Consider the following 12,988-nt stretch of genomic DNA (forward strand, 5'->3'; position numbering starts at 1 on the left):
ACTTGATGCTGTTGTGATCTCCCAAATTCTTTGCTAAGGGTTTGTCATCTCTGTGGGAAGGAGTGGAATAACGACCCTTTCCTGCACTTTGATATGTCAGCCTCGGGTTTTGTAAATCCCAATAGTGCAAGCAAAGCTAGCATCATCTGAAGACCCTGTACTTCCTTGGACTCTGCTGCTTTTCCATACTGGGGAAAACATCAGACAGGTGCTACAGAAACCTTTCAGCAGCCTTCGAATGCTGATAAGAAACCTGGAGCGTGCTTTAAACAAGAGCCTGTAGGGACAGGAAAAGGGGGAACGGTTTTACCCTGCCGGAGGGGAGACTGAGCTGAGCTCTTAGGCAGAAGCTCTTCCCTGTGAGGGTGCTGAGGCGCTGGCACAGGGTGCCCGGAGAAGCTGTGGCTGCCCCATCCCTGGCAGTGCTCAAGGCCAGGTTGGACACAGGGGCTTGGAGCAAGCTGCTCCAGTGGAACGTGCGGGTGAGGCTGCCCCGGCCCCGCGTTCCCCCTGAGCCCCCGGGCCGGGGCCGCGCTACAGGCGGGCGGTGCGGCGGGAGGGGGAGCCCGAGGCCCCGGCCGCGGCTCCGGCGGCTCCCCCCTCGCTGCGTGCCCCAGGTAGGAGAGCGCGGCCGCCGCCACGCCCGGCCGAGGAGCGGCCTCCGCGGAGCCGGTGTCCGGCGGCCGCAGCCCGGCCCCGCCGCCGCTCCCGGCCCGTTCCGGCCCGGCCCTGCCCGGCCGCCGTCCTCCGCCGTGCGCCCGCAGCCGGCAGCCGCGTCCTGCGGCGGGAGCAGCACCAGGCACGAGCCTTCCCGAGCCGCTTCGGCTCCGTCCTGGGCTCGGCGCTGCTTGCGGACACGTCGCCTCCAGCCGGGCCGGCCCCGGAGCTCGCTGTCGGCAGCAGCGCTCCCCTTGGATCTCGCTGGAGCCTCTCTGGGGCTGCGGAGCTCCCCTCGCACCTCCCTACCTGCCTGCTGCCTGCCGGCGGGAGGGAGCGAGGGAGCCCTCGCTCTGCTCTGAACCCTCGCCTTTAGTGGAAATGCCACCCTGGCAGGTCAGTAACGCGGGACAATTCCCCTCGCCGGCTGCCGCACAGCGGGGAGCTCACGGGGTGGTGACGGGTCTAGGGAGAGGCGTTATCACCCGCGCCCGTTCTCCCGACAATTGCCCTGTCTGGCCGCTGAAAACACCGACGGCGCCGCGGCGGCTTGCAATTGAGTGCGGGTGCCGAAGCGCTGAGGCCGCACCTTTACTAGGGGTACCCAGCGAGGTGGCACGGACAGACCCACGGAGCACAGCCGGGAGCGGGTGGAATCGCGGGAGCAACCCTTACGAGCCCAGACAGACACAAAGGCGACCGTCCCTTTGGCACCTTGTCGGGAGGAACGGGAGGGGTTAAAACCCCAGGAGCCGCTGCTGGGGCGCGGGCCGCCTGCTCCGCCGGGTGACCACCGCCCTATGAACCGGTGCGGTGCCGCCGGAATGGCCAACCCAGCTTTTCTCTTCCCCTTCTCTGTCCCAGACAGCCCAGAGGACGCCTGCCTACAGCAGCTCCCGCCTCGGCAGCCGCTCCCCTGGCACGGGACAGCTGCAGATGTTTTACATCAGTGCGGAGCTGGAATAATTCCCTTTCAATTTGACGGTATCTGTCATGAGAAGCTATTTATTGGCTTAGAACTTTGCGCTGAAGAGAGGAGCAGAGAGAATTCACGTTGCCGCCGGAGCTCGTTTTCGTGGCGTGAGAGCGCTGGAGGCGGTGGCCGCTCTGCGCGTCCCGCCCTGGTTTGTGCCGTTGGCGGCAGCAGGGTCTGCCCTTCCCGGTTTCCCGGGGCAGAGGATGGAGCTCACGGGGCTTGAGCAGTGTGACGCTGGAGCCTCCGTAACGAGCGGGCTTGAGGCGACGTCGGGGCTGGGGGGACGGGAAGCGGCTGAAGGGACGGCAGCGCTCAGGGGCCGTCGGGACCTGGGGCCGCTGAAGGCACCGGCGGAGCTGAGGGAAGCGGGGAGCCGCCGAGGCAGCGGCCGGGACTGGCGCCGGCGGGCTGTGGCGGCGCTGCGGGTGCGGCTGTGCCGAGGGGCTCGCGAGGCCGGGCCGGCCCCGGCGGGCAGCTCAGGCTGAAGCCGCTGCCGGCCTGTGTGGGGGTTGGAATGTATCGAAACTGTCAGAGACCATGGGAAGGAAGAACCACAGCAGGCAATTAAGAGTGACCCGTCCCTGACTGATAAGTAACATTCAGTAAGTGAAGCTATCTGAAGATCCAGCTCTGCTCCCCACATCAAAGACTGGCAAACAGACCTCAAGTTCCTACTGCTAGAAGCACAACTCCAGACACAAACTCAAGAGCTATTAATATAGTCAAATTCAGAAGTCATTGCACACTCCTATCAAGCTATAAAGCACCAGTAGGTATTGTCATGCTTGTGACTAGGTCAGGCACTGCATCCTTGAAGTCCACAAACAAGTTGCTCAGCTGGTTTAGAGTATGAGGAAGAATGAGAGTCAACCTGAATAAAATAGGTTTTATATAGCACACCACTTTTAATCTCTAGGAAAGGGACAACAAATGCAGCGATGGACGTTAGGAAAATATATAAACATCAAGACTTACAAGTTAACTGTAAAAATGACCAGCATCAATTTCAGTGGCCTCACAGATAATTTCAAGCTATAGTGTTTCATTTCACAATGTGGTCCTGAACGATCCTGCTGTCCAGGTCTCATTAACAGATGAAGGAAATAACAATTTTTATTGGATTGTGTTAATGTTGTCTAGGTACTTTTACCTTCCATGTTAATATTTTTCCCCTTTCCCGTGTAACCCTGAAACCAAAACCAAAATAAGTAATATGGGATAAATATAGTACACACATTACCCTGCAGAGCAAAAGGTTACACGCATCCCCCTGAAGTAAAATAAACTTTTGAAAACTGTTTTCTGCCAAAGTTAAACAGTGTCATCTTGTAACTGCGATATGGGGAGCAACTAAAAACTGGTAAGGACAATGATTTCAAATGCATCTGCTGCCATAAATTCCTTGTTTAGATACTTGTGTAGTAGCTGCCAGTCTCTCCTGGAAGTCAACTTTCACATTGGTGTCCACATGCAGATGTATCTGGCTGCCACCAAGCAGTTAAGCTTCAAAATTTCAAGTTCTTAATGAGGTAATGAAATATAAATGCATCATTTCTGTGATTGTTTTCACCAATCATTTTCTCCAGAACACAAACCTGGATATCATAAGCCTACAAGCAAGGGAAAAAAGCTCATTTGTACGGCAACAAATACTGTAATTCTGACTTCAGAAAATGAAACTAAATTCTATTCCTGCATTGTCAACTGCTTTCGAGGTAATTCACTCCTGTCAAACACTCTCACACACTCATGCCAGCTTCCTTCCATGCTTCTATCTTTTGAGCAACCAAATCAATAGGAGATTGCATGGGGACATGCTGTCAGCCAAGAACCTTTCAACTACCTTGTCTGGCTACACCTGGAGTTTTAAAGGCCACTGAGGGGAGAATTACTATTTGGGGTTTTGCACAGAGCCTGTGCAATCATTTCTGGTGTTGCTTTGAGGCATTAACACATGTCAAAACAGAAATCCTATTTAAGGGCTATTGATGACAGAAGACATCTAAATCTCCCTTGATTAATAATGCACACAAAATTAGCCAGCTAGCTTTCTCCAAGCATGTAGTCAGAACTATTCACTTTATGTGAGGCCTCCAAGATAAAGTATAACTGCCTATGAGGTAAGGTACTTTAAGGAGATCTAAAATACATATGCTGTTTAATATACTGATTTTATCTACATATGCTGCCTTTCCTTTATCCACTTTTTGTAAGTCAGAATTTTCTACTCTCTTCTATCTGACATGAAGCAGCAATGATGCATCAAATTAGCAATTTCCCTATGATTAAAAGGACTCCTTTTTAAGAGCAAAGCACACTTCAAACAGTTGAAAATGAACTGAAAGAGGTGCAAGCTCATTTTGCCTAAGTCTTCTAGTTATTTAATGAACTGGAAAAGCTGTTTTTTTGGTTCAACTCAAAAACCTGTCTTTGTTCCCAGAGTAGAGTTTAAGAATTCATCTTTCAGCAGCAATCCAAGAGTGCGTGGAGGCCTCAGTGCACAGCAGGAAAGGTACAATTTGGTATTTTCGTGTTGTAAAGTAAGCCACAGCTTGCTTCATAGAATATTCATTATTCTCATAAATTACCCCAAAATAAATCAATGTTATAGCACTTACAGCAAAATGCATTCTAAGTCCCTATGGCAGAATAGTGATTTTGTTTAACATCAGCATCTCAGGAGTGAGGTGAGGGAACAATGGGGAAGTCCAACTTTATCCATCAGCATAAAGAGCTGTAAATACCTGGAAACTTTGTAAGCAGCTCTTGGAAACAAACTCTTCCTTCAGAAATCTGATCTCGTACTCTTAGGTCTTGGAGGAACCCCAGCTCTGCCTAGTAAATTTTTCAATGGGAGTATCCTTTGTCTTTGTTAGAAAAGAAAAACACACTCTTGTGAAATGTTAGGGTGCAGAAATTTATGAACAGTTCACAGTAGACATCAGTGCATATAAACCAATACTACTCAGAATCCTGATCTGAGAAACAAAATCATCTGTGACAGGGCTATATGCTGGTTGCTCCTGTGCATGGGTAACATCATTGTAGCACGAAAAAAGATCTGGAGAACTAGGATTTTTCCAAGAAAATAGTCCAGCAATGCTCCATTCTGAACTTTTTTATGAAGCTTGGCTAAATGGGATGAAAAGTGGATTAGTTTAAAACAAAGTAGATCACTTCTGTCCCTCCAAGCCTAGCAGCTGAAGTTCTCAGCGGCGAGACTCGCCACCTCGGGCAGTGTCCCAGCGCCATCTCCTGGGAGTTCTGCTGGCGCTGGCAGCACACCTTAACTGGCTTTGTAGAGACCGAAGCAAGCACGTTTCATTCAAGTACTTCTGCTTTTCTTCTCTCACAGCACCAATCAAGTTTCAAGAACGTTCAAGTACTTGCATCACTTACGGAAAAATCACCCCCAAAATATTCTGCTCCCTTTTCTCACTTCAACTCCTGAGTTACCCTCAATTCATGGGCTGGCTGATCAGATAGTGCCACTCTTGCTCTTTGTTTAGTTTTGCCAAAGAGAAAAGCTTGACCTGTATGAAGTAACACCCTCACCTTTTCCTTCCAGAAGCCTTCATTAGGTCTTTGGGTGGAGTGTTATGAGGATGACAAAGGAAAGCGTTCACCCCAAATGACCTGAAGTTGAGGAAGGAATAGTCTTTTCAAGATGAGCGTTAACCATTGGAAAAGTTGGGTTAGCTTGACACAAGTACAGCACAGTCTATTTTCTAAGAATTACGCCTCGCAGCATGACACATTCAAAATGAACTATTCAAAGACAATGGTGTTGCTGTACAAGGCAGTTTTCAGGTGTTACACCAGAAATAGAACTGTTTCATATTACAAAAAAGCCTCCTTCCTCATGTAAGAAAACAATACACTAGAGAAGCGAGGCCATATCTTAAAAGAAAGGAGGTCATGTCTTAAAAGTCTGTTATTAAAGGATCTAAGCCTATTCTCTTGATGAAAAGGAAGCTTCATCTGTAAGTATCAGAAGTTTTCAATGTATAGAATAGACTGATACTGAGTAAGGTTGCCCTCTGCCTGAATCTAGTACAGAAACTAGATTTATTCAAATCTGGGGGGCTGGAGGGAGGACTGGAGCACAAAACAGTGGAAGTCACTGTGCCTATCCCCAAGAAATTTTCCTTTGTGGGATCCGAGTGTCTTAGGACATCAGGACTGCATGACCCAATTTTATATATAGAAACTCTTACCCCCTTCAGGCAGTGATGCACAGTAATACACGCATCACACCTTCCTACAGCCAAGTAAGTTCTGAAGAGACCATGGACAATTTCAGTATTACCAGATATCTTCATGTCAAAATATAGACCAAATTTCCATTAAATGGTGCTTATCTTAGTCTTTGCTAGGTAAAGAATTGACATCTCCATTAACAGACTGATTCGGAGAAAACTCCAGGAACAAACTTGCCAACAAAGTTTTCAAGCTGACAAGCAGGTATTCTTTATTGCGGCGCCGGGAGACACGGGGGATAAATCCTCCTAACGTGTGTCCCCGTACTGCTATACAAGCCACCCTTATATAGTCACTGGGCATACATACATATTCATGAGGCTACGTATGGATTACATCATTTTCCAGAGAGTTCCCCGCATGCGTACAGAATTGTGGTGGTGGTCTCTGAGGGTCGGTTACTTCTTCCAACAATCTTCATCACTTCTGGCAGCCTTTGAAGCACGCGCAGTAGATGCTCATACCAGTTTAATTGGTTCGTTAGCACCAGAGACATAATAATCCTCCTATCCTCCTACTTATCAGTTAGTTTAACTGTAGCCCATCCTGGACACCTGCCATTCCCAGATACTCCTTATCCCTGTGTCCTGTTCTTCTAGACTGTTTTTCTTAAAACTAGGCCAACTATAACGATTTATCTTGTGAGAATTCTTAGTATGTTCTCTAGTTGTACTCTGTTTTTTTTTCTCTATGTATCCTGCACCTCAGTAATTTTCCATTGCTACTGTTACAAAGCCATCAAACTTAACATTACTTAAAACTTCTTATAAAAGTTTCTATATCCCATTTTGTGATTTTGTGCCCCTTTGTCTCAAGACAAAAACCATTCTCTGATCTGCAAGTTAATTGATGAACCTTACACTGAAGCATAAGGTAAAATAAATAGGAGTTATGCTCAGATTTGAGTTTGCTATGGTACTTATCAGGAAGAATCAGAAGGCAAAAGGACATAAAGTCCTAAAACACCTTTTTGCTTTGTTCTTCAGAGGAGCTGATACAAGAACAGTACAGAGCTAGCCCCAGTCTCAACTAGGAGGACAAAAAAAGTAATCCCATTACTCCATTCTTTCTGAAGAAGTGAATATGCTCCTTTCTTGGATTATATTTTTATTCCCTTTCTGCTCAGGAAATAACTGGAAATCCTGACATGGAGAAAGGAGATACACAAAGTATGACCCATTCTCTAGGCTACCAGCATATTAAGGCTCAAACTTCAACTGTAGGAAGTACAGAAACCACAGTCCCTTGATCAAAACAAAAGGGAACATGCTTTATTTCTGTATTAAAAATTTGTAACCATGGAGTTTGATAACCAAGCCTACACCTACAAAGGAAGTTAATTCAGTATGGCTCTTCCAAATGCAAAGGCTAATTTAGGACAAAAAATGAACAAGTTAAATTTCGTGCATGTATATATAGCTACTCTCGTGCTCAGGTTATAAGGAAGACACCCATTTAAATGGCTTCCAGAAAAAAACAGTTTTCATAGCCTTTAGATAGCTCAGCAACACTGCCGAAATTTTAGTAAATATAAGAGCTTAGACAAATTGGCAATACAGCTCAAGTGCAGTAGCATTCCTGAATGTCACTGACTTGACTATACTGAGGGACTCTACTTCCTAGTTAGCTGCACAGATAAATTGCAATTTACCAGAGTAATCAAAGCAATTTTGTCACTTAGTTAACCATGAAATCAGGAAGAAGCACATAGTAGTTGAAACTATGAAATTGTATATTTGACAAGGAGAATAAACACTAGCAGCAATTTCAGTTACATGAAATAGCTGAAGATACTTCTATTACTTTCCACACATTTAGATCAATAAAGAAATCATATCGGCAACGATCAAGTAATTCAGTGCTCTTCTAATCTCCATTTACCTTGCATGTTTTCTTGTTAAATAAGAGCTGTAAGTCCATTTGATGATTTAACGATAAGCAATCAACCTGTCATTCAAGGCAACATGATAGCATATGTATTTCACTGCAGGCAAGTGCAAGGTTGTACACAATGGAAGGATCAATCCAGGTAAACAGGCACATGCTGATGGGTTCTAAAATTAACTGAAACTACTCAGAAGAAAGTTAAGGGTCAAGACTGAAGCTGACTGAAAAAGAACATCTGTTAAAAATGGGAAAACCCCCAGACAAAATGTTAAGGCAAAGAATAAATATCCCAAGTACTGTCCCAATGTTTAAGACTGTTTTATCATAGAAGCACAGGATGGTTCAGGTTGGAAGGGATCTTCAAGATCAGCTAGTTGCAGTCCTCCTGCAATGGCCAGGGTCACCTTCACCTTGCACATTTCCTGCCTCCATCTATAAAAGATTTCTGTAAAGTGAACAACTTGCATCTACATCAGGTAACAATCTTCACTGGTGTCTTCTAGAGCCCTGAAAGAGATCTCTCCAGGTATCTGGACTACAGATAGCAGAAGACAGGAGATCTGGAGAAAGACAAAATATTTAAAGTATAAAATCCTACCTGTGAAGAGTTATTAAGTGACACTGCATTTATTTTTATTTACAACTATCTGACCATACCTGGATTTTACCTTTTTCTGTTAGAATGAAAAGAGGGAAGAAAATGGCAATACCAAACATGAGCTAACAAAAAGGAAATCTGAGTTCACACTCACACAAACAGAAGATGAAACAAAAAGTTGAAGAAATGGAAGAGGTGAAAGATTTGTGAATCAGGCTCACTTTGTCACTGTCAAGTTAGAAAAAAAAACAAACCATCAATATTTCTTTATGGAAGAGTGTAAGGGTACAACTCCATTTCACAGTCAAGAAACTGGAGAAGCAACTTAGTATGAGAATCTGATCTTGCAAATCAGGATCTACAGAACTGAACTATGCGTTATCCTTACTGATAAAGGAATAGACTCCACAACTTCGTTGAAGTTGTAAAGTAGGTATGCTTTATTCAGCTGAAGGCGCACGGGGGATTGGTCCTCCAAAAGGCATGCGTGCCTCAGTGCCATTTTTCTTTTACATTTATCCTGTGAAGTCATACGTATCTATTAGGTTGCACAATACGCCTATACATATTCATATTCTATCCCCGCTTTGTATTAGAAGGAGCTAAAAGGCTCTCCACGCATGCGCAGTGCCTCCTGGTGGGCTTGGGCAGGGGTCTTCAGATGAAGTAAGTAGTCTTCCTCTTGTGGGTAGGGGTCTTCAAGATGAAGTAAATGAGTCTGCCTCAGGCTTGAACTTTTTACCTCTGGTCCTCACGCATGCTCTTTAGGAGCTGGATGGGTCTGGTCTATGTCCAACTGGTTTAATGAGCTATTCCCTTTGTTAGGAAGTTTTATCTTAGTACTGCCTGATAAGGCATCTGCTGAGCTTGTCAAGCCAGCTATGACTTAAGCAGTACCCCTTGTACACCCCCCCTCCCGTACATTCTGTCTAACCCCCCTGTACAACCCCCCTGTACACAATAGGCCACATTAGTTTCACTTACAGTGAAACATTTCATGCTCAGACAATCTACCGGAGAAGAGTAAAGAAAGCCATATACAAGTTTTGATGTGTAGTCAATTTTTTCTAATCGTAGATATACCGGCAACCATTTCGCACAGGCATAGTACTTCCTGCACAATGGGTAAATTATGAACACTTCCAAGGACACCATGCCTTAAAAAAAAAATAAAAAATGGACTCAGACACAAGCTTTCTTGAACAGCATTTCAGTTTTAATGAAGTAAAAAATTAATTAACATCAGAACAATTCTACACATCTATATACATAATTCAGAGCATAATGAAGTATCTATTACTTCCCATGTACAATCAACCGAAATAATACAGTAGAAATATGACCTAACCAAGGAAATACAAACATGCTGTTGCAAGATTATTTGGCTTGTTTTGATCGAAGCAGTCGCTTGATGATTAGATGATCGCTTTCCTTCTGTTTTTGTTCTATAAGAATCTGAAAGAGATTATATTTCAAGGGTTACTCAGCATTTCTTCAGAGTCAAATTACACGCACTTCTAGACCATGTTATCAGCAGCCTGATTTTTCCCCAGAAGTTGTTTTCAGAATGGAATTTCCTTATTATCTTTTAGCCAGAGGTCCCCGGTACAGAAAAACTCCTTTATTACATCAGAATAAGTGACAAATACCAGGGACATACAAAATCACTTTTTTTTTTTTTGACTGAAACAAATACCAAAGTCCAAAGCAAAATGTGATCTGAAACCAGCTCTCACTTCTAAACTCTAATACTCATTTTGTGAAACAGGAAGTGTTCAGAAAACATTTTTATCTTAATTTCCTACAGCTATCTCCGCTTTCCTGGAATTTGGTCTGTCATTTTCCCTTTTACTTCCAAGCTTCTTAGCTTCTTTTGCTTTGCACTTGTCATTTTCTTCACCCTCCTGTGAAAAACATTTTCGTTTCTGCTGTATTTATTCAGGCTATTTACAGAAAATTCAATAGCATACGTATCTCGCTATGGGCAACCATAGTTACTGTCAAAACCATCTACATGGATTTCAGAAGTCATAAATCAAGCTCTGGCCTAGAAGATTTGTGCTAGGCTGACTTAGGGCAACACAACTTAAGCACACACAGGCGGCTATCTAAACTGTGCTTTGAAAAGCATGGATGTACCATCATCCTACAGTAACAAATATCAGCTGGGCATAAATGGAATTGGAAGTTACCGTTGGTGCTCACTTGCCCTGCAAAGCTAATTGTATTTGCAGACTTTTGTAGCTTTAGTATTTCAATTACGCTATTCCAAATCTATGGACAGGTGAGAGTAAAACAGCAGGAAGAAGAGGCCAAAAGCAATGGCTAGGTAGAATAAAAAAATAAGTATTTTCAAACTTCTTCTGCAACTTGGTTAGACCTTCAGATTTGTTCTGTCCCCCTAATAGCGTATTTTAAATCACAGTTACAGAAGTAGATCACAGTGGACAGAACAGTAACCTGTAATCACCGAAGAAGCAGGGATATCTAGAGGGCAAGAAATGTCAGTTGAATACAGCTTTCTCTTAGCTCATTTTGGCTTCAGCTCATTTTCTTTTAGGCTTTCTGGTTCTGCAGCATTAGGAGAGCTTATTGTTGCAATCAGCTTCTTTGCTAGACGAAAATATTTAATCATAAATCAATGTCTTACTGTGTTTGTAAACCTCAAACCTAATGAATAAAGCAAGCTTTACTAGAAATAACTTAAAAATTAAAGAGATATTGTCTGAAGTTTAAATATAAAAATTCAGATGTGGTATTTGACTACCACAGTTTTCTGTGGCTGGAAGAAGTTTTTCATAGCTTCAGGTGCAAAAGCTTTAATGTGCTATTTAAAGGTGTCCTTTAAAATCAATTAGGAGTCAGATTTCACTGGAAAATAAACAATTCCAAAGAAGTTGAACAACAGGCTTAACACTTCTTTGTGCTGACAGGAGCACAGGGTAGAGTCAGTTTTCTGTATATATTTCTGTAGTTTTACCAAGGCAGGACTAGCTCTATAAAGAGATGACTGTATGCATATTATGAGCTAGAAATCCTGAACAATAGCAAGTTACGTAAAAGAGAAAAACACAGGACATAATAAAGGTTACAAACTAGACCTCATTTGCCCAAATTAAGTATTTTCAGGGTGGAATTTTGAGTAACCTGAATTTGGCTTACATTGATGACAATGTTGTCCTCATGGAGCCAAATCTGACAAGCCTGGAATGTTTTAAAAATCCCACTATCGCCATCTAGACTGTCTTACAGCAGGTAAGATGTACTCTGTAGCAAGTCAAGTTTTTCAGCTGGTATAGAGATCTGCATTTTAACCAGCCACACCGAATAACAACTGATCTGGTTTTAACCAAACAATTGTGTCTTTTAGAATTCAACACAGGCAATTCCTTGTGCACACTGCTAGTTTTATTTTTGTTTTAAACACAGTAACTCAGAAATTCTGTTTTAATACAGGAAAGAGTAACATGTTCTTTAGTAGAAAGTCCCAGCAGTTAATTTTCCCAAGGCTATGTTTAAACTTAGTGAAATCCATTAATCGCTTCATAGTCAGCTTCTTGAAGTCTTCCAAATATTTTCATAAGACACCAGCTTTTAGGTTCTGTAGAACTAAATTTTTTCTCCCATATATGTACATAAAGAAAAGCATTAATACAGTTTCCACAGAAACAAAGTGGTGGGGAGGTGGGGTGTGGGTAAGGAGGGATCACTTATAGAGCAAGGTAAGATTTAGAATCTGGATTCAGCTCTTTATTTTTCTCTTTAGAGCAGCAGGACAAGTCCCTGAAAGTGCCCTTAACTGTTTTACTGTAAGCAAAACCAAAGTAACTCCAACATGTTGAGCTTCACAGTTATGTCTTTTATGATGAATTTATATGCATATATTCCACACTGCATCCTTTCATTCCATCCAGTTTACCTTTCACAACGTAAACTTGATAACCATGTGGTCTTTGCAATCAAGACAGCCTTTTCTACTCTGCAAGATTTAATATAGCAGGCCCCAGTTCAGACTCCTTTATTTCATAAACAAAACAGCAACTTAATGAAGCAGACTTATCATTGAACAGTATATGTATTAATAGGTTACAGTAGAAAAAAGCTATTCTGCAATGCCCAGAGAATATGCAACGAGACTTACTTGTTCTGTACAAACCTTTAGGCTGAATAATAGTAGGAGAACTTCGGAAGAAATCTCCAATTTTTTGCAGCTTTCCATCTTTCTTTTTAGCAGAGTTTTTACTTGAAGTGGATTCTTGCTTTCTTAAGGGGTATGGTTTTCTAAGCTGTATAGTAGACATCTGTACAAAAATACAAGAGCATTGCTTAAGTTGCAAGTTGACTTATCTTAAAGTTTAATTCCATTTTACCATAATGTTATTCTCAAGCTGACATTCTGAGTTTTCCTACTGACACCTCTGTTCACTGTACTAATGACCCTGCCACAACAAAAAAATATAAACAGCCTTGTTTTATACCCAGAATTAAAAAACATTGTCAAAGTTTCACAAAATACATTTAAGGGCATGAGAAATATAGAAAACAGTTTCTTAAAGAAAAAAATAATTCAAAGTTGTAGGCAATTTCATTAGACCAGCTATTCTAGTTAT

The 12,988-nt window shown here is 43.1% G+C and overlaps 1 long non-coding RNA gene across 1 annotated transcript; it reads right to left on the reverse strand.

Moving 5' to 3' along the window:
• Nucleotides 1-9,663: 9,663 nt before the first annotated feature.
• Nucleotides 9,664-12,689, reverse strand: LOC133219958 (uncharacterized). Its single transcript, XR_009727596.1, has 3 exons — nt 12,535-12,689; nt 10,849-10,991; nt 9,664-9,833 (listed from the first exon to the last, which is right to left on the reverse strand). It is a non-coding gene; the product is annotated as an uncharacterized LOC133219958 (long non-coding RNA).
• Nucleotides 12,690-12,988: the final 299 nt, after the last annotated feature.

This window comes from Neopsephotus bourkii, unplaced genomic scaffold, assembly GCF_033783945.1.
Source record: "Neopsephotus bourkii isolate Nb327-2 ecotype Australia unplaced genomic scaffold, CSIRO-AGI_Nbou_v1 NB_7, whole genome shotgun sequence".
Lineage (NCBI taxonomy): Eukaryota > Metazoa > Chordata > Aves > Psittaciformes > Psittacidae > Neopsephotus > Neopsephotus bourkii.